Source organism: Lepisosteus platostomus, chromosome 3 (genome assembly GCF_059453375.1).
Source record: "Lepisosteus platostomus isolate fLepPlt1 chromosome 3, fLepPlt1.hap1, whole genome shotgun sequence".
Taxonomy (NCBI): domain Eukaryota; kingdom Metazoa; phylum Chordata; class Actinopteri; order Semionotiformes; family Lepisosteidae; genus Lepisosteus; species Lepisosteus platostomus.
This window is the reverse complement of record NC_142613.1, coordinates 68,189,888-68,214,048: the sequence shown is the minus strand read 5'-3', so window position 1 is coordinate 68,214,048 and position 24,161 is coordinate 68,189,888. Positions and strand designations below refer to the sequence as shown.

At 43.7% G+C, this 24,161-nt stretch overlaps 1 protein-coding gene and 1 long non-coding RNA gene across 3 annotated transcripts in view; one reads left to right on the top strand and one right to left on the bottom strand.

Moving 5' to 3' along the window:
• Positions 1–24,161, top strand: part of LOC148675329 (membrane-bound glycerophospholipid O-acyltransferase 2-like) — a 136,953-nt gene that overhangs the window by 4,253 nt on the left and 108,539 nt on the right. The gene's annotated exons all lie outside the window — the stretch shown is intronic.
• On the bottom strand, positions 14,343–15,295 carry LOC148675330 (uncharacterized). Its single transcript, XR_015935491.1, has 2 exons — positions 15,228–15,295; positions 14,343–14,957 (listed from the first exon to the last, which is right to left on the bottom strand). It is a non-coding gene; the product is annotated as an uncharacterized LOC148675330 (long non-coding RNA).

Sequence of the window (24,161 nt, the reverse complement as noted above, 5' to 3'; positions counted from 1 at the left end):
AATCTGAGAATTTCTTGCAGGATGGTGCTGCTGTGTGATCATCCTTTATCATCTATGATATCACTTTATCATGTATGGTGCTTTTTGTCAGCCCAAGATTGACCATTGAAAACCATTTGCTTTGTGTACTGAATGTCATATCTGCAGGTAGTGGGCAGGAACATGGAAATCCCAATGTTACGTCACTTAATAGGGCGCTGGGGTCCTGCACGTGGCCAGTATGGCTTGTGTCAGCTGTGACATCGAGTCTGTTACCATCTGGAAGGAAGCCACACTGTCCGTCCATGAGGAAGAGCGTCAACTCTTGCCTGGTTGATGAAGGTGGAAGAGTGAGGAGGTCATGACTTAGAGTAGGAACCCTAGGTCCAGTCAAACCCAGGGCTCAAGCTCTGAGGCAGCAGTGCTACAGTAGCTCCTGCGCCCTCGTGTCACAACACCGACACCAACACCAACACCATGTGTGTTCAATAGTTCAATATTCCCAACTGTGGCCTGGGGGCTCATTTCATAATGCAGCAGGTCAGAAGAGGGCAGAACGTCAAGACACAGTCTTGAGCCAGAGAATTTTGATGCTTTATTTTAATTAAAAAACTTTAGTATAATAAAGTATTCAAAGGAACAAGTAATAGGTTTATTCCATGCTGAAAAGAGAGGAAAGAAAGCGCAACGTTTCGGCCGTGGAGCCTTCTTCAGTAGTGTTTTCTTCTTTCTTCAGCATGGAATAAGCCTCTAACTTGTTCCTTTGCAGCCTACGCATGCTGACACAGCTCCCCACCTGAACTCATAAAGTATTCGACACTTAAAATATATCCGTTGTAATATGCAGTATTTTCTTGAAGTTTGACATTTTTTTCTGAGTTCTTGTTGATTGTTCGTGCACATACTTTACTGTGAACGCCCAGTTCACTCTTATTTGAATACTTCATTTGAATACTTTTGGAGCTTAAATAATTTGAAGGAAATATGTCAGAAAAGGTGCAACCGAACTAAATCTTCCTACAAAGTGTTTTTTTTTTATGGGGTGTTTTAACAGCTGAGCCAAATGCATTAAAAACTGCTGAATTATACTAGAAAAGGGTGTCATTTTATTTTTTAAATGTAAAAAATAACATTTTTACTTAACTTTACTTATTGCTTTTTTATCACATACAATGACAGGGAAAACGGTGATGAGTCATTCCAGTATTTTGAATTTTTCATAAATCTTTAGAAAGAATAAATAACACATTGAACCTGCTGTTCAGTGGACTATTTTCATATCTCCCATAGTATTGCAAATAAAACCATTGTTTTCCCTGCTGTAAGTATTTTCTAGTGTGGCCCTATTTTTCATTCTGTTTTAAGAGACAAATTGAGGAGATAAGGTAAAAAACACATATTTAATTCTTATTCTGCATTTATCAAAAGCACAGTTCACAATGAGACAAACGGTGACAGTGAACAGTCCAAAACTGCAATCTGAAAACAACTCAACTGTAAGCTCAAACTGAGGAGGTTTGTTTTTAAATGATTGTTAAAACTTGGCTGCAGCAAAACGTTTTGATTTTCTACAGCTGGACAAATACCAAGACCTGTTTCATGTCTCTGGTAAATCTGGTAATGCTGTTTTATCTAATAGGCTTTGAGCCACCAAAGCTGTTTTCATATTTAGTTAAAAGATGATATCCTCATTATAAATACAAAAATATACAAAATAAACTTTTTTAGATGTGTGTATAATTTAATGCCAAATTGCACACAGATGAGAGTCTTCACAATTCCAGTCTGGTGTAGTTTGACTTCTGTCCTTTTGTAACGCATAAATGTTGAAGTTATAAACAGCCCTCCCTACCCCTCAAATATAATGTCAAATTGTTCAATCTAAGTGCAGCTGGTGCTCTCTCCCTAATTTATTAATATTGACAAAGCACTGACATTAGCAGAATGTCATGAAAGAGTATGAGCTCACCCAGTTTGAAGCAATAAGGTCTGGTACTCATTCACGCCGTTCCTCTTGAATGTGTACCATTATGTGAGGGGCCTCTGGGAACAGTGCAGTGGAGATAATTTGGACGCACGCTCTCCCGAGAAAGACAAGTGCTGTAATTCATCCAGTAATGGAAGACGGGGTTTCCTCTGATTGTCGTGACCTGTAACAGAATCTGAATCTGTTAAAGATGGGGTGGGGTTGGAGCAGGAGACAGTAGACGCTGGTCTTTCAGCTGGTGACTGAGGAGCATGAGTTCAAAGCTGATAAGATAAGATCACTTAATCGGCCATATATAGTTTCTTGCATTAGGAATTCGTCTTTTCGCACACCCCAGCTTGCTCTCCATGAGACACACAGGCACACAGACAGGGAGAGAGAAGCTTGGGGTCAGGGCGCAGGGTCAGACATTTATACGGCACCCCTGGAGCAGCTGGGGTTAAGGGCCTTGCTCAGGGGCCCAACGGAGTAGGATTCCTCTGCCAGCCGCGGGATTTGAACTGGCAACCTTTCCAGCCACAGGCGCAGATCCTTAGCCACAGAGCTGCCGCTCCAATGTTTGCATATAATGTACATATTCTGAACCAGATTTGTGTGTACAGTATGTGTGATTATTCTGCCGTCTGCTGCTGAAAGATCCCCTTTTAAACTTTCTATTTCCTCAACCCCCTTTTTGGCTGATGGGCTCATGCTGAGTGGGTCTTGGTGGGGTGCTTTGTTTGGGTAAAAAAACAGGGGTTCCACATGCACCCCTCGCACGCAGGCGCCGATGCCTCATTTGTGCTGCAGTTGCAGATTCAAGTTCATTGGTATTGAGGTTCCTTTACGTCTTGCCGGAAACATTTGCCACTGTAAGGGGAACTGCAGGGCAATTTTTATATTTCAGGGTTAGAAATTGATGAGCATTGATGAGTGCATTTCAAATCACAGCAAAAGCAAAATGTACACAGAAGCTTGTAAAACCTCCAATTTACTTGATTAAATTTCCAGGTCCATGCAGCTCCATATTCTGTGATTCAGAATAAGGCAGCAAAACCTCCACTAAGGTGAAGCGGCCCTATTCATTGTAAACATTGATGAGGCTTGTGAATACATTTTTTTAATCCAATATAAATATTGCTTTCAACTCAGAGATGGCTGTGTCAACAAATACAACCTATTTGTTAACTCTCACGTTATCAGATCACGTTGGAACTTTTCTGTGGCGCAATGTCTGCTGCACAACCTCTACTTATTTGCTCTAACATTACATTTAGTCATTATGGGGACTAGTGAGCAGGAAGGGCCGCATCACGTCACAGTTCGAACAAACCCTCGCTCTCCCCCGTGGTGAGACCAGAGGTTTTTGACAAGTGGCAGCAAAGTTCACAATTTTCTTTGGACGCTTAATGTGGAATTTGTCAATTTATTGCGATTCTATCAATTAATTTCTTTTGTTACTGAGATTTTTATAACCAGTCTCAGAATTTGTGACTGCTGCCCCCCGAGTGGGGTTGTGAAAAAGTAATTCGGTCCTCAGCAGTTGTTTTTTCAGCGCGCTTAATTTTGTGCGTTCACATAATATTAATCTAAAAAAAGGATCACAGAGCACTATGCTACATTGGAGTGTAGCACCACCTGGGTGACACACAGCAGCTCCACTACACTGCGGGACAGGCAAGAGCCCTTGTGCAACCCAGAGGAATTTAGCCTGGGCCCCTGAGTTAACACCCCTGCCCTTTGGAATAATGCCACTTGGACAGTTAATGACTAAGCAGTCAGGACCTTGATTTAACAGCTCATCCAAAGGACAGCATCTCCTATAGCACAGGTCCCTGGTCACCTCAGCTGGGACACTGGTTTGGTAAATTGGGTCCAGAGGGATCAGTGCCACCTGTAGTCTTGCTTTGCATCCAAGTTTTGATGGGCTCAGGTTACAAGGTGATAATACTACTACTTTCAGCTGAAGACTAAGCCTTCTTCTTTCGAAGCACACCTTCTGCTGTAGTGTGAGCACAGATGTGTGTCATTGATAGCACGTTTGTTTGAGGTATGTTCTATACATATTTATGAATATCGACTGCACTTCGGAGTTCAGATCTGTCATTGGATGTGTATATGTGCACAATGCAGTATATCTGCTCCATAGTGCAGGAAAATGGTAGGATTGTCAATTGATTGTTGCATTGATTATTGTCATTAATGCATCCTCAGACACAGAAGAACTGTCCATTCCTTTCCATGATCTTTCAAAACCCCTGTGGTATAATAATAAGCTTCTGGTCTTATACATCTTCCACGACGCACTGTGATGCACAAGGCTGAGCAAATCCAGTATGTGTGTTTGTTCCACATGTTTTTGGCATCATGTTGATGAATTGTTCATTCATGGTGGACTGTGATGCACTCGAGTTACTTTGACTGTTGCATGGGAACGTAGTGAAAATTGATTTAGAGAGTTGGTTGGGTACAGATAATGAGGTGATTCAGTCTTTTCAGCGTCAAGCCTGGTGAAAATTAATGTGAAACGCAGAAAGGAACCAATTTTCCCCACTTATCAAGAGAGCTAAGTCTTTGTGTCAGCGGTATGCTAAGTCAGTGCCCTGTCTCTTGTGATCTAGGCCCATTCACAGCCAGTTAACCTGGCAAAAAGCAGTTTGTTAGTTATAGTACGAGATCCTGGAGACCACAAGTCTCAACACCTCGCCAGGATCATTTTGTGATTACATTATTGTACTCCTATCACACAGTTTGACTTTATTCTTATCTCAACAAGAAAACTGTAAAAGGGCATAAGCAGGTTTGAGATTTTGTTTGTTCTCTGGCTGTTTTTTGGGTAGTTTTTGTTTATCGTGTCAAAACTTTCAAAACTTCTTAAATACAAAACTGAAAAAGAACTCCACTTGAGTGATTGCTGGCTGACTGCATAGCACTTGTTTGGTCATGGGGACCCAAGTTCAGTCTTTCTTGTGGACATGAAAACGTTTCAGCAGCTCTGCAGCCTGCTTTCATAGTGTAATGCAGAAAAATGTGAATGCTTTCTCATTTGTGTCTGAAAAGCATCTTTAAATGGCCTTTCAGAGCTGTGAAGAGATTAGTTCTCCAAGCATATAAGGGGCGATGTGGTATAAGCACCAGGTTTCCAAAAGTTTACAGTAGTATGGGGAAGATGGTAATCTGTTTTTTGAGAAACCAATATACTTAATATTCGGGTATCTGAAGGGGACTTTAGAAACACGCACGTTCTCTCTAGTTGACAGAAATCATGTTGGACAGGACTTACACTCCAGTTATTGAGGAGAATACTGAGGATACTGTTCTGTGACTCCCAGTCTTTCTGTCTGCATGCTGTATTATTCACACGTCTTATAACAAATTCTCATTCAATGCTATCATGAATTTGACTGACTTTATTTGCCAATATGAATCTTGTGGAGCATGTCAGACCCCGGGGCACCATATTAATACGGCTGTGGATACACTTTCCTGAGTGTGAGTCGAGTGTGAGGGAGCGTGACGAGGCTCTTTTATCTGGAGTGACCAAGAGGATCAAATGTTTAAAGCTGACGTCACATCGGCTAAACTTAACCCAAGCAGTACACTCATCCCGTTAGTCTAGAGAGAGGTCTGAACGCACATGTGACACAGTCCACTCCTGGATGCAGAATCCATGCTTTTAGGAAGTGACTGCAGCTAAAGTTTAGAATAAGCCCTTGAGACACTTTCTTTCACATTCTGGTCTCTTGAATTTAACCATCTCTAACAGGAAAGTTAATTATTTTTTGGTTCACATGCCTCCTGTACCAGAACGATTTTTAAAATCAGATTTCCTTTTATGAGCTTTTGATTTAATACCCAGTTGGTGTTTCAGTTGCTCCTTTTCTTGAATTGCAACCTTAGTGTTCAGTTCCTTATCAGTACTACTTATCTTACACACCAATCCTATATTTGCCAATAGGGAGGATTGCTGCACTTTGCACACACCTCTGGTGCTAAATTGATTGCTGTAAAGTCCTTTGAAATGTGTCCCAGACGATATGGGGATAGTGATTACATTGAGGCTCTGGCATGCATATTTGAAATGTCTCTCCATTTTTTTTTTGTGGTGTGCCAGCTTAGATTGCTTTCACAGTCTGAAATTGTATGTTAGTTTGTTGTTTTGTTTAAGTGGAGTTGGCCTGGAAAAGGCCGTTTCTTCAGTAGGTATTTCAGTATTGGAATGGCTAAATATTTTGTTTGTGTTCCCGTCAGTTTTGAATCTCCAATTACTAATCGCCTCCGCTTTCCTCCGGCTCCTTCGAGGTCGTAACCGATCTTTCGACGTTTTGGGAGTTCCAGGCTGCCTTGCGGGCACACCTGGCACTGTTTGGGCTGCCATCCCAGGGGTCGCACATCTGTGCCAGGCTGGAGATACCTCGGTACAGGGGTTACAAACCCTGGAACTGGGGGCCAAGGTCCCTCTTTTCTGGTACAGTATGGATAATGTGTAGGGGCTGTCCTCGTGAGCTGTGGATCCTTTTTCTGAAGGCTCCCACAAAGCGAATTCTGTGCAAGTACAAAGTGCGAAAAGACTCCAAAAAGCCACTTGTTAGTTCAAGTAAGGATTCAGTTGAGTAAGGACAGCAAGCATGTCTGTGGCTTCCTAGGGGTAGAAGAGACTCAAACTCACTCATGCCTGGTGAGACTTGGCTGATTGAGCTTGGGAAACTCCTGGTTGGGGTTGGCTGAACACATAAACACACAACAGGTCCACCTGCATGAATGTGTTTTGGACAGTGCTGTTTCATATTAATGTGTTTTGTAAATATTACATATGATGCAGCACGTTGGAGAATCTCCTGCTTTTCCATAATATTGGGCAGTAGTGGTATTTTTCCCTGACAGATTCCAGGCTTGTGAAGCACTTGTCAATGTACGTTGTGGCCAGTGTTTTCTCTTTTTTTGGGGGGGTGGTCTTGCTGTGACGATTTCTGTACAGTAAGTAGCAGACAGTTGGGTATAATTTCCCTTTTAATCTCTTATTCATGAGCCCAACGTACTAGTTTCTTCCTGGTTCTTGAATGTCAGCCTGACATTGAATACACCACCCACCGTCTCGTGCATCAAGTGTTTGTTAGTTGAGCGCTTGTTTCCCATGAAATCTTTTTCCATTCCCTCCAAACAAGCCCATGGATTGGGCCCACGTTCTCAAACACCAACATGTTACTTGACCTGCCATCATGATGATGTTAAAGTTGCGAGATTAGTATAACAATTTCAGTTGTCGTTTAAAAAAAAAAAAACAGATTGAAATTGCTATAGTTATCCAGAATGAGGTCTTGATCTTGCTTGGGATGAGATGCCACACTAATGCTACAGTTTGAATTTATGCTAGAACGAGATTTGTGGAGGCTTTCAGAAAACTGTTTTACAGCCCATGTGGACAGCCCTTTGAGGATACACATTTTTGTGCTCAACTTAGAGACAATTAGGACCAATGTCTGATTGGTTCCACTTTGCCCAGGCTTGTACTTATGTGTTTTCACTCTTACAGGGTTAGACAAATTAGACATCATCTTCATTAAAAACAATCTGATCAACAAAACTGGACTTTAACATCATTTAAATTTACAAGTGGGCCCTTTGCATCACAACATAAACAAAAGTGTTTTTCAGGTGCAGTAAAGTTGTGACATATATTCTATATTTCTCCTGACTAGTTCGGAAATACCTGGGTTAACATCTTTGTGCTTGTTGCTGATCTTGGATGGCTAGTTACTTTACCGAACATTAATTCAGAAACCAGGGTTAAGATGTTCCGTTATGAAACGAAGATGAAATAATATTCAGTTAAGTTCTGTTCTGGCAGTCTTTGCGTACTAATGAGATATGTTTTTACTCTCTGCGCACATGGACATTATGTAGTGAGGGGGCTGCTATGAAGAAAAAAAACAGAATTTTTGCAACAAGTATATGTGCGTATAAAGGCGGGCGCACTGTCAATGGTTGCATTCTGGCGTCTGATCGCTATCTATAAAGTATATTGATCTTCCCCACCTGTTCTGTGTGTTGTATACTGAAGCAGTCAGTATGGTTTTCAAATCGCAGTTGCACTTTTTTTTCCCATTCTGAACGAACGCCAGCAAGGAGGTAAGGGGTTTTCTTCAAGATCAGCGCCGGAGAGACATTGCTGAGCCAGTCGTGGTCTCCTGCTCTCGTGAGCTACGGCATTCGTCTTTTACCAAGATCAAACAGATTAGGTCAAGCCTCTCAGAAAAGACGGGCTTAAAGAAGACCTTGTGCAGGCATAATCTGTACACCCACAGCTAATTAAGTAACAATATTTACAAATAATGAGGGGCGGCTGTTTACTGTTTACAGTGTGACATAAGTACAACACTTTGTATTTTGTGGAAGAGTATGAGAGACCAAAGCATGTATGCTTTTCTCTCATTAATAAATCATTAGTGGACAGAACAATTGTAAAACAAAGATTCATGTAATACAGTGGGCAAATGATTTGAAAGAAGGATTTGTCTTCATAAATAACACTCTAGGGGGAAAAAATAGGCAAAGAATGTAATGACTCTACATTACATGCCCACATTAGCCCTAGCAATGCGGTTTACAGCTTACAGTACCAGATGAACACATGGAGTACAAAGAATTCCCAGAATTCTCAGAACATTAGTTTGTGGAAAGGAATTTCTGTTTCATAATTGGTCAGGATTTTAGCTAATAGATGTCATTTTGATTTACTTAATTATCCTTTAAGATCCATTTAACACTAGTTGCTTGCGTGACAGGGCCAGTTTGAAATAAAAGCCAAGTAGTTACAGTAGGTTTTTCAAGTCACCTGTGAGAATTTTAATGCATAGGTCCATCTGCAGCCCTAGCTAACGAGTCATTTGCCATAATTCACTCGCAAATAAATGCTGTCGCGTATGAATTCAGTTCACAACCTTTTGAACTCTGAGATCGTAAAATAAGGCTGCACGCCTTCTGCTTTTGGAACTAAGCCACCAGATGCATTCCTGGGTTCAAAGAAATGTCCTATACCGACAGGCTAAAAATCGAACTGTTGTAAACTTGGAACGCAGACTGCGAGGGGATCTGAGCCAAGTATGTGCCGCCCTCAAAATCATCAATGGACTGTTTCAGAATTGGCAGGGAAACTCGGACAAGGGGACTAGCAGAAGCCACGGGGAAGTGCAAATTGTGAACAGAAGGCACTGCTTTACACAAAGTGCTGTGGGAATAAGCCGTCAAGCTAAGGTATTGATGGCAATAACTTGGCTTCTGTCAAGAAACGACTGGACGAGAGCTGTGGATCAGTTCGGTGGATCACCACCGAACAAGAACACCACCGTCATCGGTTGAATGGCCCTTTGTGACTGTTCTTGTGTTCCTGTTCTGTACTGAGCAGTCACTTTTCAACCACTTTTTTTTTTTTGCAGTGCTTATATAAATAAAGAGTGGCAGACAAGGTGCGCCCACAGTGCATTTCATTAGCACTGCTGTTTTTAGCTGGGCTGCTTATCGCTATCCTCGGATTGAATCTGGAGCCTGGCTGTGCTGTATCGGGTTGTGATGTATTTATGAAAAGGGGGGGGTGGTGGTTTTGTTGCCAATGGGAATCCTTTTTTCCGCAAGGGAAACCTCAGATGGGCGCAAGTACAAGCTGCCTGAATATGGCGAGCTTCTTTTTTTTTTCTTTCAGCTTTCGTGCAGAAAGGTAAAGCTGGGTTCTGCTTCTCAAACGTTTGCGCAGATCCTCCCTGTTCGTGTTTTTACTGCTGCCTCTCAGGTGTGAGGGATGCAAAAATAAAAAACGGGCAGAGACTAACAATCTCCCCCCCCCTCCCCCTCCACACAGGCATAAACCCTGGATACCATGTAAATCAGTTTTGGGAGCATGCAACATGCCATGAGTAGGAGGAGGTGTCTTCTGTCCTGTGGTCCTGGCAGCGTATTCACTTTTAGGCATCCCAAGGAGGTCGGAGGCAGACTCCAGTCACAAAATCCGCATCACCTGTGGCAGTAGGACACAGCCTGTCCTTGAGGCCTGTCGCTTGAATTTGACACGGCTTCACCTCTTTCAGCTGCACGGTAATGGGAAGATCTTATCTTTCCGGGGCTGCCCAATTGAACAGGACTGCTGTCTCAGTGGAGTAGGGCAGGGACAGTACTGTAAGCAAAGCATCCCAGCCCAAGACCTGGGGCGAGTTCGGGGCTACCTGCTGGGAAACCAGGAGGTCCGAACGAAAGGGAAGCCTTGAACATTTTATTCCTGTTTCTAAATCCACGGTACCGTATTTCAGATTGACCAGTCCAGCACCAGGTTCTGACGCAGTACGGGGTGGCGGGGAATTGTGCGTCTTGACCGCTGCGGATAGGTGCCTGGAAAGATTTAAGGATGTGGTGTGCGTGTATATTGAGAGAGATCTTTGGAGCTAAGAGCTGTGGCTGGGAGCGTTTTAGTCTAGCTCTTCAGTGCTGCATTTGACCTTTAAGTCTGTAACGATTTCTTTCCAGAGGAAAACGGAGTGTTGTTATACTTGGGGCTTACTTGTCTTCGAACTGCAGTTTGCTCAGAGTAAGCGTATAACAGTACCTCTTTCTTGTAGTCCGACGTTAGTGCCTGTTTTGTTTTGTTTTTTTCCGACGGTTGAAAACGTGATGGTTTAAGCAAGCTGGCGTCGATTTCTTAACCCCCTTAAATGTTTAAACTCAATGCGCCACTCCTTACTGCTCAGTACGAAATGAGACCTTCGGGGCTGCTGAGCTCTGCTCCCCTCCTTGTTTCCCGAAGCTGATGTCACACCGCGGAATTCTGAAGCGCCCGAGGAATATTTTCCCTCGACGCTCCTCCTGTGCTGAAGTCTAATTGAAAGATCACAGGGAGCCAGTGCTGTATTGATTGATTTTGGCTGATGTCAACGGTTTAATACAAATTAGAAGCACACGCTGGAAGCACTTTTTTCCCTCCCCACTGATTCGTGCAGGGGTTTTAATCAACCTCCGCACAGAGGCTGTGCTCTAGAGCCTCTGTTCGGAGAGAGCCCCTTTACACCTGAGCTCCGCTGCTCGTTTCCACGCACACGCAGATGAGGCGAAGGGAACTCTCTTAACGCCTGACTTAATTCTCACGGGAGCACAGGGGCAATATTGCAGGCAGACGAGGAACACCACAGTGTATTTCATTAGCACTGCTGTTTTTAAGCTAGGCTGCGTGCGTGCCCTGCTTTTCATCGCCTTTGAATTGAATTGGGATTCTGGGAGTGCTCGTCTTTACGTTCTCGTTGTCCCTGAGCTCTTTTATGATGCCGTCTTGATTCCTGTACACAGCGGTGTGCCGGCTAGTTAAAAACCTGTTTTTCCTACGACGGGTAAATGTCTGTGGCTTTCAAACTCTCCGTAATATGTGGAGAGCAGAGATACTGTACGATACCTGCTAATTCCATACTGAACTACATGCATTCAGGTTGACGTTTTTTGATTGTTTTAAAACATTAAATAAAATGTCAGCTGTGCACACTTTATAAAAAATATACCCACAAACGCAGTTAAGCTTTGCATTGTATTTAAATATATTAAGACCCTAGACATTCTGACTCAAGTTATCATTTCCAGTTTGACAGTGCTGTTAAGGTTGTATTGCAGTCCTTCACCGCTTGAAGGAATTGACGACACTTGTCAGCAGCAGTGTAACCTGGGGACATCGGTCCACCAAACCAAACACAAACACAAACACAACCATAACCTGCTGGCCCAGGCTTGTCCACACTTCAGGCTGGTATGTATTCAGTTCATCTGTCTCCTGAAAGGTTGAGGGGACCAACTCAGAGACCTGACTAGAGGGTCAAACACTTGTTTGCAGTTTTCATTTTCCTGGCGATAAAGTGGTGCTTTGATTTGTCATTCTGCTCTCAGTTTGAGAAATCTTCTGTCAGTGGCCTTGTTGGGCACAGGACCCAGTATATAAATACATTTACCGGGCTGCATGGACTTAAAATAGTCTTGAAAAAAAATATTCTCGTGATTCTGCAGTAATCACTGTGTTCATATGTGCTGATCCAAAACAGGTCGTTTTTTTCCCCCGCAGACTCAGAACCACAGGATACAAATGGCACAGCTTTGTATAGTTTTACATCTCGCCAGCTGGTGCGTTCCCTTTCAACATTAAGCAGATCAGTTCCACTTCGGTTTTGTCAAAATGAATGTCATACTATCGCTAGTTTTCAAATAACGCTTTTCGGTGTGACCCGCGGTAAGAAGCTTACGGGTTTCCGCGCCGCCCCAGTTGGTCCCCTCGCGGCTTTCGTCCTGCGTGCTGTGTCAAGTATCGCGGATTCGTGACACCCAGATAATTCATGTTGTGGGATCTTGTTCGTGAAACTCAGGTCCGCCCACCAGGCGGGGAACCACTGCAGGCTGGTGTGTTGTAGATGTTTTCAAGAGCCGCTGAGACCAGAAGGTTCAACTGTACTGATCTGTGATTGTGATGATGTTTGAACTCGGGAATGCATTACGCCAGTCAAGTGTCACTTTCCCTTTTTTTTTTCGCTGCTACTTATCAGGTTTTATATCATTTTGTCCATATACAGTAATATTAGACTACAGAATTCAAACTTCGAAATTAGTTCACGAAAGGTAAAGAAAACTAATGAGCAACGACTGTGTTGCGAGTCTCATTTGGAAACTAGTTAATTTCTAGAACATTCCAGGGGATTATTGTCCATTACTGCAGTTTGAGTAATGGTGGTCTACTTAAACCATACGTTTGAGCTTTTTTTCCCTCACTTTTGAAATGATAAACCATAAACTATAGCCAGCAGCCATATCACCCTGTAACACAGCTAGCAGCCCCACATTTGGCCATGGCCCTCGGACCACACCTACACCACCTACCTCATTGTAATTTCTTATTTATTGCACATCTGCAGTCATTGCTTACGTGTCTGCATTGTTTACCTTTGACTGTTTACTTGTACATTGTCTACTGTTTGTACGTTGTCTTGATGCACTATCTGCACTTTGTGTTTTACACTTTTTTGTAACAATCGAGAGACTTTCTGTAAGTAAGAATTCCATTGTACCAGTACATGTATCGTTTACATATGGCAATAGAGTTCAAGTTCAATTCCCAGTGTGCTGTCTATGTGGAGTTTGTATGTTCTCCTCATGTTCACGTGGGTTTCCTCCTGGTGGTCCGCTTTCCTTCCACAGTCCAGAGACGTACTGTACTGGTAGGTTAGTTGGCCTGGTGTGTCTGTGTGTGCCCTGCGATGGACTGGTGTCTCATGTGGGGTGTACCCCGCCTTGTGCCCGTTGCTTGCTGGGATAGACTCTGGCTCCCCCCGTGACCCTGTTTTGGATAAACGACTAGAAAATCAATGCCTGGACCGTGTGCAAAATCCATTTTGAGTTTGCGGTTTTAATGATGAAGACCAAAAAAGCCCCCAGTAGACCCGGTGCCAAGGAGGGGGGCAAAAGGGGACGTCGCCCCCTCAACTGAACTGTCCCATCCCATAGGTTTTGGACAAAGGGATTCTTGAACAGCTTCGCTTACTTAACTTGTGGCCTAAAAAATAGTTGTACTTTGTCAGTGGTCAGATAACTACACTAACCCCGAATTCACAGTTATTACATCGGACTGTTTGATGTCCAGGAACAGCACATATTACAGGGTGTCTGCGTTATTGGGTGTCAACATTATTACGATCTTGTTTGCTCAGGTGGACCGATGCCTTGCAGTAGTTTATCCTTCTACTTACAATCGTTATATAACTAGGCCTGTAGTTATAAAAGTTTGTGCTTTCTGGCGGTTTTACCACTATTTTTTCTTACCGATTCAGGACCTCGTTACTGTCGGTGTAGCTGCAAAAATGAACGCATGTGGTACTTTGTCGCTCCAGGCAATACTAACCGCGAGAGTGCTGATGAACGTGAAACTGTACTTCATCGCTAAATACCAGATGGCTCGTCGTTATCGTCTGTCATGAAGCGCTTATCAGTGGCCTGGTTGCAAGATTTCACTTGGGTAGCCTCAACGGCTCCGTTCCAACCGGAATATCACCGCCCCCCTCAGGAATTTCAGACGCCCCCCTACAGATTTTTCCCCTGGCCCTGTCCCCCAGGCTCAGTTAATTTAAATGAGTTTATGGTGTGGAGTTCGTATGTACTCCTCGTACTCACGGGGTGCATAGTACATACGACACGTTCATCACAGACTAATAACCTGAAAGATAAATAGCCTATACTGTACATGTCCAGTCCAGCGTGCAGTAAGTCGCAGCTCAGTGTTTTAAAATTCCACTTCATTTGTTTAGCTTTAGAATCGCTCGTTGCAAGTTGCCCCTGCTATCCCTGTCACCGGTCCCTCTCCCATCCTCCTCCTCCTCCAGGACTCATTCAGTTCAATTCGAGGTGCTTTATTGGCATGACCGATGAGTACAATCGGTGCTGCCAAAGCAAATAAAAATAAAATTAACATGAAAAAACAAACAAAAAAATCTACAGACATTTACAACAAAGACATATCATAAAATATTTACATATACTGTAAACAGATGGAGCATTATTGGGAGACAGGCTCACTGTTCCTCAGGCTGTGACAGGAGATCACATACTGGGCTGCCAGTTCCACTGAGTTCCCTCCTCCCTCTCCCAGTAGGATTGGGACCAGTCGTTCATTCTCACACTCACAGTACTGGAGTGATCCACCCATTGAATTCGGACCAGCTCAATCCCTGACCACCCCTTGGCTCTTTCCTCAAAGATCCCTCTTGCATTGTCCCAGCAGCTGATATGACCCTCGGATTGACGGCCATTGGTGGCGGCCTCCTGTAATCTGTGATTCCTGGTTTCAGGTTTCGTGCTCGATGGACATCGCTTTCGCTTCTCTCTGCACAGGCGTTGCCTTCGTAGCGCGCGCCCGTCCCAAAGTTTATGGCGGTTTCAATCTTAGTTTTTTTTCCTATTTACTTAGTGTATTATTGTCTGCCTTGTAAATCACCCATAATGTGGGTGTCTGCAAAGCAAATAAAATTATGCAAAATAAAAAAAAACCTCCAAGAGTATAAAAAAAATGAATCCAGTTCACCTTTACTATCTGCAAAAATTGTTCTTTTCTTCTTCTTTTTACTTGTAAAATATATTCACACTCCTGTCAGCTTTTAGACCAAATTTACTCATGTCCCTTTTTTTCCCTTTCTTTCATATAATAAAACATCCCAAAAGTATTATGCTTTAGTATTTCAGAAACGAGAGGCTAATCACTTCTTCTATGGTCTTTACTCACTTGTGTGCTGCAGACTGATTGTCGGTGCTGTGTGCCCTTCCACAAATGCTGATGCGTATGAGAATATGGCTGGTTCGTGTCTGATCTTTGCCTCACTATCCAGGGCTGAGAACATGGCAGAGTGCCCCGCGAGAAGCATATGGTCTTTTGTGCCAAACATTTAGCCATTTAAGGGTTTTACATTCTGTACGAGACTTGCATTTTTTTGGGGGGGGATCATATTGAAAAATAAAATCCGCTTAAGAAGATTTGTGTGTTTAATGCACATCGAGGTATAGAGATGGGAGAGAGAGGAGGTCATGGTTTAGGGGCAGGCGATATGTTGCTTTCTGCACTCATTTTAAAGCAAATTGTATGATAATGATGCCCCCAGACTGATTGCTTGACTATATGGGTTGAATGTAGCATTGCCATGCTAGTCATTCACTTTTAAAATTCTGTCCTGTTATGCATCTGCATTTTTGTGGTATTATCTGGTGTGGGCTGTGACTTTATTCTGTAACGTTTTGTTTTTGGTCACGTTTTGTGGATTAAATGGATGTGCACCTGTATGGTAATTGTTAAACGGCCCAGCTGCACCTGTATAGAACCTGTTACGTGTTTTCCAAACCTGATGGTTGTGTTGGAAGTCCAGACCTCCTCCAGGTACTGTACGGTGCAGACTGAACAGTGCAAATAACCAATCACACCTCTGGACAGCTTGGGATGCTTTACTGGGGACCAGATCAAAACTGTGTTTGTATGTGAAGGAACGAGTCAAGGTCCCTGAGAGGTACAGACAGCCCCTGAAGAAAGTTCAAGAGCTAAAACATGCTTCTTCCTTCTGCTTCTTAGTATGGAATTTACCTTTTGCTGCCAGTGCAGACTTCTTATATGTATATGACTGGACCTATGGAAATACCTCTGTAGTTTCTTTCCTTAGTGTCACAAAGTCCTCAAATCCATGAGTATGTTCCCTGTACAAACAATAGACTAATTACATATTTGCCTGATCTTCCTGCCTTTCCTACAGTGTTTGTGGATTTCAAGTAAATTGTAGATTTTAAGAATAGAACACCTCTCAATTTTTCTAACTGCTTCAGTCAGTTCAGGGCTGTGGGGGAGCTAGAGTTTGTCCCAGCAAGCAACAGGCCAAAGGCAGGGTACACCCTGGACAGGACGGACATCCATCGCAGGGCGCACACAGACACAGCCACACACTCTCACACCAGGGACACATTTTCCCAGAAGCCCATTCACCTACCAGTATGCCTTTGGACTGTGGGAGGAAACTGGAACACTCAATGGAGACCCACACGAACATAGGGAGAACGTACAAACTCCACACAGACAGCACCCCAGGTCTAGATTTGAGCCCAGGATCCCAGCACTGCAGGGCAACAATGCTAACCACTGCACCACTGTGCAGAATGGAACAGTACAGCTTTAAATCATCAGGACCCATTACATCAGCAAATCACAAGACTCTGTTATGAAACTTGTATTCTATTTTTTGTCATTCACACTTGATCATGAGATTCAGTGTGTCATACAGTTGAGATACCTACTTGCCTGCAATAGTAAACTTCACTTTTTGTTGCTGTTTCTTATATCTGATCAATGAGATGAATTTACTTTTGAATTTACTATGAATATACTTTTATAGATAACTGCCTGCTTGTGTTATTGAATGCAGCAAACTACAGTCAGTGTCAACAGCTGTGTCCTGCTGGAAATGTTACGCCGTAATCCCAAGTGAAAATTTCTTTAGAAAATAACTAATTACTCGCAATTTGGAACACCTGTTTCAAACAGGTTTAATCTGTTGATGGAATATCCCAGCGTTTAACTTTTTGAAATCCTAAGAGCAGGTTACGCGAGAAATATGATAAAATCAAACACAAGCTAGACTGAAAGCTTTGAGATGCACTAAGATTTCCAAAGGTGCTTTCACCTTTGTTGATCCTGTTCTGACATAAATTCCTACACAAAAAGAATGGATACTAAAAATAAACTAATGGAGGAAATATCAGGATGTTTTAAATACTTCAGAAATTGAACTTTTATCAGATCTTTTATGTGTACAATTCCTTCCATTCAGAAGAGAGGCATAAAGGAAAGAAGGCAGTTTAGCCCATCTAACCTGTTCGGTAGTAACTTTCACACCGTGTGCAATAACTGCTTAGTTGTGATGTAAGTCAGAGACTAACCCAGCAGTGGGTGCAAGACAGGACACACCCAGCCCTGCCAGTTTCATCTGCAGGCCCCCTAGATACACAGGCACTCACATAGCGGTGAGGAATTCGAGAGGCCATGTCACCTAGCAAGCATGCGTTTGAACTGCGGGAGGAAACTGGAGCATCCATAGAAAACCACGAGGAAAACACAATACAGTAACAGCAGCTCCCGACAGGAGCTGCCCAGCTAGCCTGTTTTGGTAGCCAATTGACCTGAGGATCTTCCAGCTGTTTCTAGAAAGAAATTATTTTTTTGGCTTTAGCAACATAGCTGGTTAGCTTGTTCTGCAGTCTTACAACCCTTTGCTCATAGAAGATAAGATAAGATCACTTTATTAGCCATATACAATTTCTTGCATTATGAATTTGTATTTTCGCAGACCCCAGCTTGCTCTCCACGAGACACACAGAGAGGGAGAGAGAAGCTTGGGGTCAGAGTGCAGGGTCAGTCATTTATACGGCGCCCCTGAAGCAGTTGGGGTTAAGGGGCCCAAGGGAGTAGGATTCCTCTGCCAGCCGCGGGATATGAACCGGCAACCTTCCAGCCACAGGCGCAGATCCTTAGCCATAGAGCCACCGCTCTGCGCTGTACCTCCTGTTCTCCGATTGAAATGATCTTCATGTTGTTTCCATTTGTGCCCGCTGCCATCGTGTGTGACCGCTGATGCGGCAGGAGTCCCCTGGGTGTCGGTGAGCTGGATCGGGGGAGGGGGGCGGGACATGCAGACACAGAAAATGTCCCAGGCTGGATTCAAACTCGGGACCCCAGAGCTGTGAGGCAGCCACTTGTGATTGGTCCCATTACAGCCACAGGGCAGCATGCAAACCAAAGCACAAGGCCTCTGCCCACGTCCTGTCTGTGTGTGCCATGGCTGCTGTGGGTTGACGTCTGAAAGCGGAGCCGAAGACCAATCGCCTTTAACAGCTCCCGGCCACGGAGTTTCCACTTGTGGGTTTCCTAGCAACCAGCGGGAGGAACCTTGTGACACTTGCTTTCTCTCGGTCTGTCTTTCCAGCGCTGAAGCTGTGGGGGAGATTTTAAAGCTGTCTTATCGCAGGGCCCCCATACTGCAGGCTTGAGAACTGTTGGGCATCTGTACTATTTTTGCTTAGATTTCAAAGCCTTGGCCTACATACAGGTGAGTTTTTTTATCCATCATGGATTCACCTGCCATAGCTGTGCTTAGTCATGAGGAATCCTTATTTGAAACAGAGTTGCAGCTCAGGTAACCAATTTGAATTCCTGAGTGGAACTGGATTGTGGTCCTTAATTTATGTTGTACTTAACAGCACAACAGTACAGCCAGATATTGGTGGAAACAGCCCTAATTCAGGTGTTAATATGGAAGAACACAAACCACAGTCACTTCCCCATCCAAAGAAATGGGTGCATGCAAGTTAAAAGGAGCAACTTAATTCTGTACTATAAAAAAGTGTTATTTTATCACGGGGTATCGATTGCATCTTTTGTTTTTATTTTTGTCTAGTATGTTTCTTAGTTCATACCCATATGCTTGCAATCTTTGGAACTTTCCTGTTTGTTTGTTTTTTGCCCGGGTTTGCTACCTGATAGATTTGCTGTCCGCCATGCGTAAGCGTCTTCCGCTATAGCAGAAGTCCCCCCCACAAGAGCCGATGATCTTTTCGGACACAGAGGCAAGGTTGGGCAAGGTCTGAAGTGCTCAAACACAAGCAGAGTTTCGCAGAAATTGCAACGTACTTAGTTTGCTGGGACTTTGGTGCCAGGATGTGTTGGGATGTTCTCGTATGTGTAACGAAAGTGTTCTTTCGGGACCCTATGCAGACGACACAATCCGGGGATGAGTGAAGAAAACACGGGGGAAAAGCATGCGGGAGTCGGGAATGAAAACAGGGGGGCGTGTCCACGGTGCGCAGGTGTTCAGGAGGGTGAGTCCGGGGCAAACAATCCAAAACAGAGTCCAATGGGAAATCCAAGATGAGACAAAAGTCCAAAGCCGGGTGGTCCGTCCGAGACGAAGACAAACAGGATACAAACCAGAGCAGGATCCGGCGGAGGGTCGGGGGGAACAAGGGGGGAACGGGACCAGGCGCTCAGGTCCCGGACTTGCTTGGTACAGGAACCAATGCAGAGCCTGAAACAGAGTGAGCGTCTGGCTTTTAAGGTGGGCTGGATAGGAGGCAGGAACAGGGGGCAGGTGCACAAAATCAACTCGGAAGTGAAAGAGCTGGAGCGCCCTTAAGGGGGAGGGACTACAATCGTGACAGTATGGTTGCTGAATAGTGTTCCCCCTCCTCTGTCCTGAGAGGGGCTGCCACAGCGAGACGGCACAGCTTATAAATGCTAGTACTGAAGAAGTTCAGTGAGCCTTTTAGGGGGTAACAGTGGAGACATGGGCAAGGATCCTGAAATAGTTTGAACTGCATGAATAAAATAGTACAATCTTGTTTTTGTGTTTCTGTTTTGATTTTACAGACACTCAAGTATGCATTGACATACTAATTCCTTGGAACGTAAGGTTTAAAGTGGGTCATTATTGCAGCTGGAAAGGAAAAATGTTAAAGTATTTGAACCAACATGTGACTTGGCGCCACAGACAGGTTTCAGTATAATAAAGACCCTTATCTGAATGAAAAATGGAGGAAAAAAAAGAATCTGAATTTGTGGTACACTAAAAGTGTACAGAACGTTTGGAGAAAACTTGGGGTTTGTTTTTCTTTAAAGGTGTAATTTTTTATACTGATGAGAATGGCCCCCTTTTTTCAGTTTGGTATTATTATAAGTGGAAGTGATTGAGTATATTTAACTGGAAATCACACTGTATTTATCCTTGCAGGTACACTCTTTGCTTCTGGTGACAGTGAGGTACTGTATAGAGTGCTATAATGAGGAACGCACACATAGGTCTTCAACTTCTACTTTAGTTCATATTACAAGTGCAGATCAAAGGCAGAATATTAATACTGTACTGTCAACACTTCTAAAAAGAACAAGGCATCTCTTGCATATTAAGCACTAGCTATGACAAATGACAACACTAATAATTCTCGAAAGTGCGAAGTGTAAAATATGTTTTGTATTTAATTAGTGGGCTAGCCAGCATTGTGAAAAAAACAAAACACGTATTTTTCTACTCGGATTGCTCGGATTGTAGCCTCATTTATGTTTTGTTTCTTGCAGCAGTTAATGTCTTATAGTTTTCTTCATGTGGTAACTGTCTGCGAAGTACTTTTAGACTTCAGATCTTTGTTTTTTTTTTTCAGTTGAAACGCAAAATCGTTGGTTCGAAGAGCCTTATAATGCCATGTCAGTAGATAACCAGTTAGATCGGGGCCTTTTTTTTAATTGATTTGAACATAAAAGCTTATGACAGTAATAAAACCGCCTCGTGGGTACTGTAACCGTTTCGGCAAACTCCTGCTTTTCGTGAATTTCTCTACATCCACATGTCTCCTTTATGTACGTACCTGGTTTTGCGGTGTTTGTGCACGTGTAAGATTAGCTACTACATCGACAGGGCTTTAGTCAAATCGTTTCTGTCAGCAGAATTAGCACTGGTAAGATCAGTGGGAAGATCTTTCCTTCCCTGAGGAGGTGAGGGCGTTCGTATGGGGAGGTAGGATGAAAGGGGCGTGACACCCCAGTTGGGCATGTTACAAAGGGATCTTTGAATTAGACTCCGGGCCGCACACGCACAAATGCAGCCATGACTTATAGAACCAAGTGCTTTTTTATTTCTAGTGCAGGGATAATAAAACAAAACAAAGACAAGCTCTTTGGGCTTCTGCCTGATTTCTTCAAGCTAACTCACTCACATTACTAGGAAGTAAAAGCTGCTTGAAGGCCTCCCAAGCAGAATCGTTACACTTATCTAGCGCTTTTCTGGACACTCCTCTCAAAGCGCTTTACAGATCCTGAGGTCTCAACTCCACCACCACCAACGCTCTCAGTGGGGAGGAGAGTAGATTGACGAAGCCAGTTCACAGATGGGGGTTATTAGAAGGCCATGATTGGTAAAGTCCAGTAGGAAATTTTGCCAAGATAAACTTCTCTTAAGTTTCTCAGTGACTCACAAACCTAAGTCTCTCTGTGAGACTTCCAGGTTCAAAAACACAGTCTCTGATCAAGGCTGTTCACAAACAATTCAATTCAATTCAATTCAAAGTGCTTTATTAGCATGACCGATGGGTACAATCAGTGTTGCCAAAGCAAATAAAAATAATAAAATTAACATAGAACAAAACAAAAAATAGAAGTAAAATAAAATCTACAGACATGTTACAGACATTTACAACAAAGACATATTATATAATATTGACATATACTGTAGGCGGCAGGAGCATTATTGGGAGACAGACTCACTGTTCCTCAGGCTGTGACAGGAGATCACATACTGGGCTGCCAGATCAACTGAGTTCCCTCCTCCCTCTCCCAGTAGGATTGGGACCTGTTGTGGTTTTGGCAGGTGTGGGAACTCTGGGATTAGATTTCTGAATTTCGGGAAGAATGTTTCTCTAATCCCAGAGTATCTGTCACAGTGCAGTAGGAAGTGCACCTCCCACAAACACTCTCCCAGATATTAAAACCAATAATAGTTCCACATTGGTGCGTTGCTCTAGTGAGGATCTGTTCTTTGTCTCCGAAACAGCAAGCACTTGGTCCACTGGTCATGTTTGTTCATGCTATAGAATGCCACTTTTTGATTGGAAACTGAAATAATACGCCCAACAGCCACGTCAAAACGCAAGGCTTCTGTTGAGATTGGATGCAGCACCGTGGATAAATAAGGAAGGTGGAAAACAGGAGTTTGTCATAGGAAAGTTTAACACTTAACTCGCATTTCTGTCAGCCTCAGTGTGAAAGCATTTCACACTCTGCTCAACTGTGCGAATTAGATGAGCAGTTTTTGCTTGGGCCATTAAAAAAACGGTTGGTTTACAGTAAGGTTAATGAGCAATTTCTTTTTATAAGTACACATTAATATGACTAGCATTTATTAAGGCTGATGACAGATTTGTTATTGGTTTTTTGAGGCAGCCTGTGAGTCCCAGTCTGTTTTTCAGCAGTCTAACTACATCACTTGAGCATGTTTTGAAGCCGTTTTTAGTGTTTTTTTATTCTACCAATAGTAAACCAGGAATACAAACATTCACAATTCATTATTTCTGTTGGTAATGATAGAAGTACAGTAGGTAGTCTTAATAATAATAATAATAATAATAATAATAATAATAATAATAAACTTCCTGTGTTCAAATGGGTTTTCATTAGGTGCTCCAGTTTCCTCCCACAGATCAAAGACACGAGGGCAGGTTTATTAGCTCCTGGGATAACTGGCCCTGGTGTGAGCGTGTCTGTGTGCTCCCTGCGTTGGTCTGGTGTCCTGTCCAGGGTGTAGCCTGCCTTTGGCCTGTTGCTTGCCGGGACTGACTCTGGCTCTCCCCACCACCCTGAATTGGATGATGTGGTTAGGAATGGGATGGATAAAGCCATGCTAACTGATAAGCATTTGAGGTTATTTGAGGCAATAAAGAAGAGTGAGTAAATAAATAAATTGCTAACACTTATATAACGCTTTTCTGAACACTCCACTCAAAGCGCTTTACAGGTCATGGGGATCCCCTCCACCACCACCGGTGTGCAGCCCCACCTGGATGATGCGACAGCAGCCATAGTGCACCAGTACACTTCCCACACACCAGCTCTCAGTGGGGAGGAGAACAGAGTGATGAAGCCAGTTCATAGATGGGGATTATTAGGAGGCCATGATTGGTAAGGGCCAATGGGAAATTTGGCCAGAGTAATCACGTGGTGTGAGTTTTGAGATGATCCCACTTGAATTGGTGCTAAATTACGCCAGTCCGATCATGATCACCGGTTCGATTCTCGGCATGAGAACGTAGGAACAGCTACCTGCCAGAGGAAGCCATGTGGTCCATCTAGCTCGTTTGCTAGCTAGTGGCCCATTGATCCAACGATCTCATCCAGCCGCGTCTTGAAGGAAGGCAGTGTCACTTGCCGGATGTGCCTGGGATTCCCCAAGCAGCGGCGCACCGGTGGCTCAGTGTTGCTGAGGATTTAAGTACTGAGCTCTCTCGGAGACAAGGCCACCCTGCACCAGCCCGAGGAGCTGTAGGACAGAGACGCGCTTGGTGCAGCGCAGTGCGGAACGGTGGCTCTGTGACTAAGGATCTGGGCCTGTGGCTGGAAGGTTGCCGGTTCGTATCCCGCGGCCGGTAGAGGAATCCTACTCCGTTGGGCCCCCGAGCTGAGCAAAGCCCTTAACCCCAACTGCTCCAGGGGCGCCGTGTAAAATGCTCTGACCCCCAGCTTCTATTCCTGCCTGTGTGTCTCATGGAGAGCAAGCTGGGCCAATAAAATGATCCGATCTGATCTCCTCGGTCGGGGGTGCTCCTCCTGTGATGAGGGTGGGAGGGTCGGAGTGGCTCCTCTGTGCTTCCTCGTCTTATCCCTGCAAGACAGGCTCAAGCTGAGAGCCGCCTGCTTGGCTAAAAGATGAGCAGGACATTTTAAACTTGAAAACATGACATTTTTATGGTAATAGTTAATGCAGCAATGAAAGGAATTTCTGTGGATCATAAATTGTGAGGAGAGAGCAAGAAATTATTAACAGCGTCGTCTAGAGAAGGTAATACTTTTTCAGTTGTGCCAATGAGCCAGCACAAGGCTGGTCATATTCATAGGTGTGCAAGGAAAGATGGCTTCTGATTCCTTTTA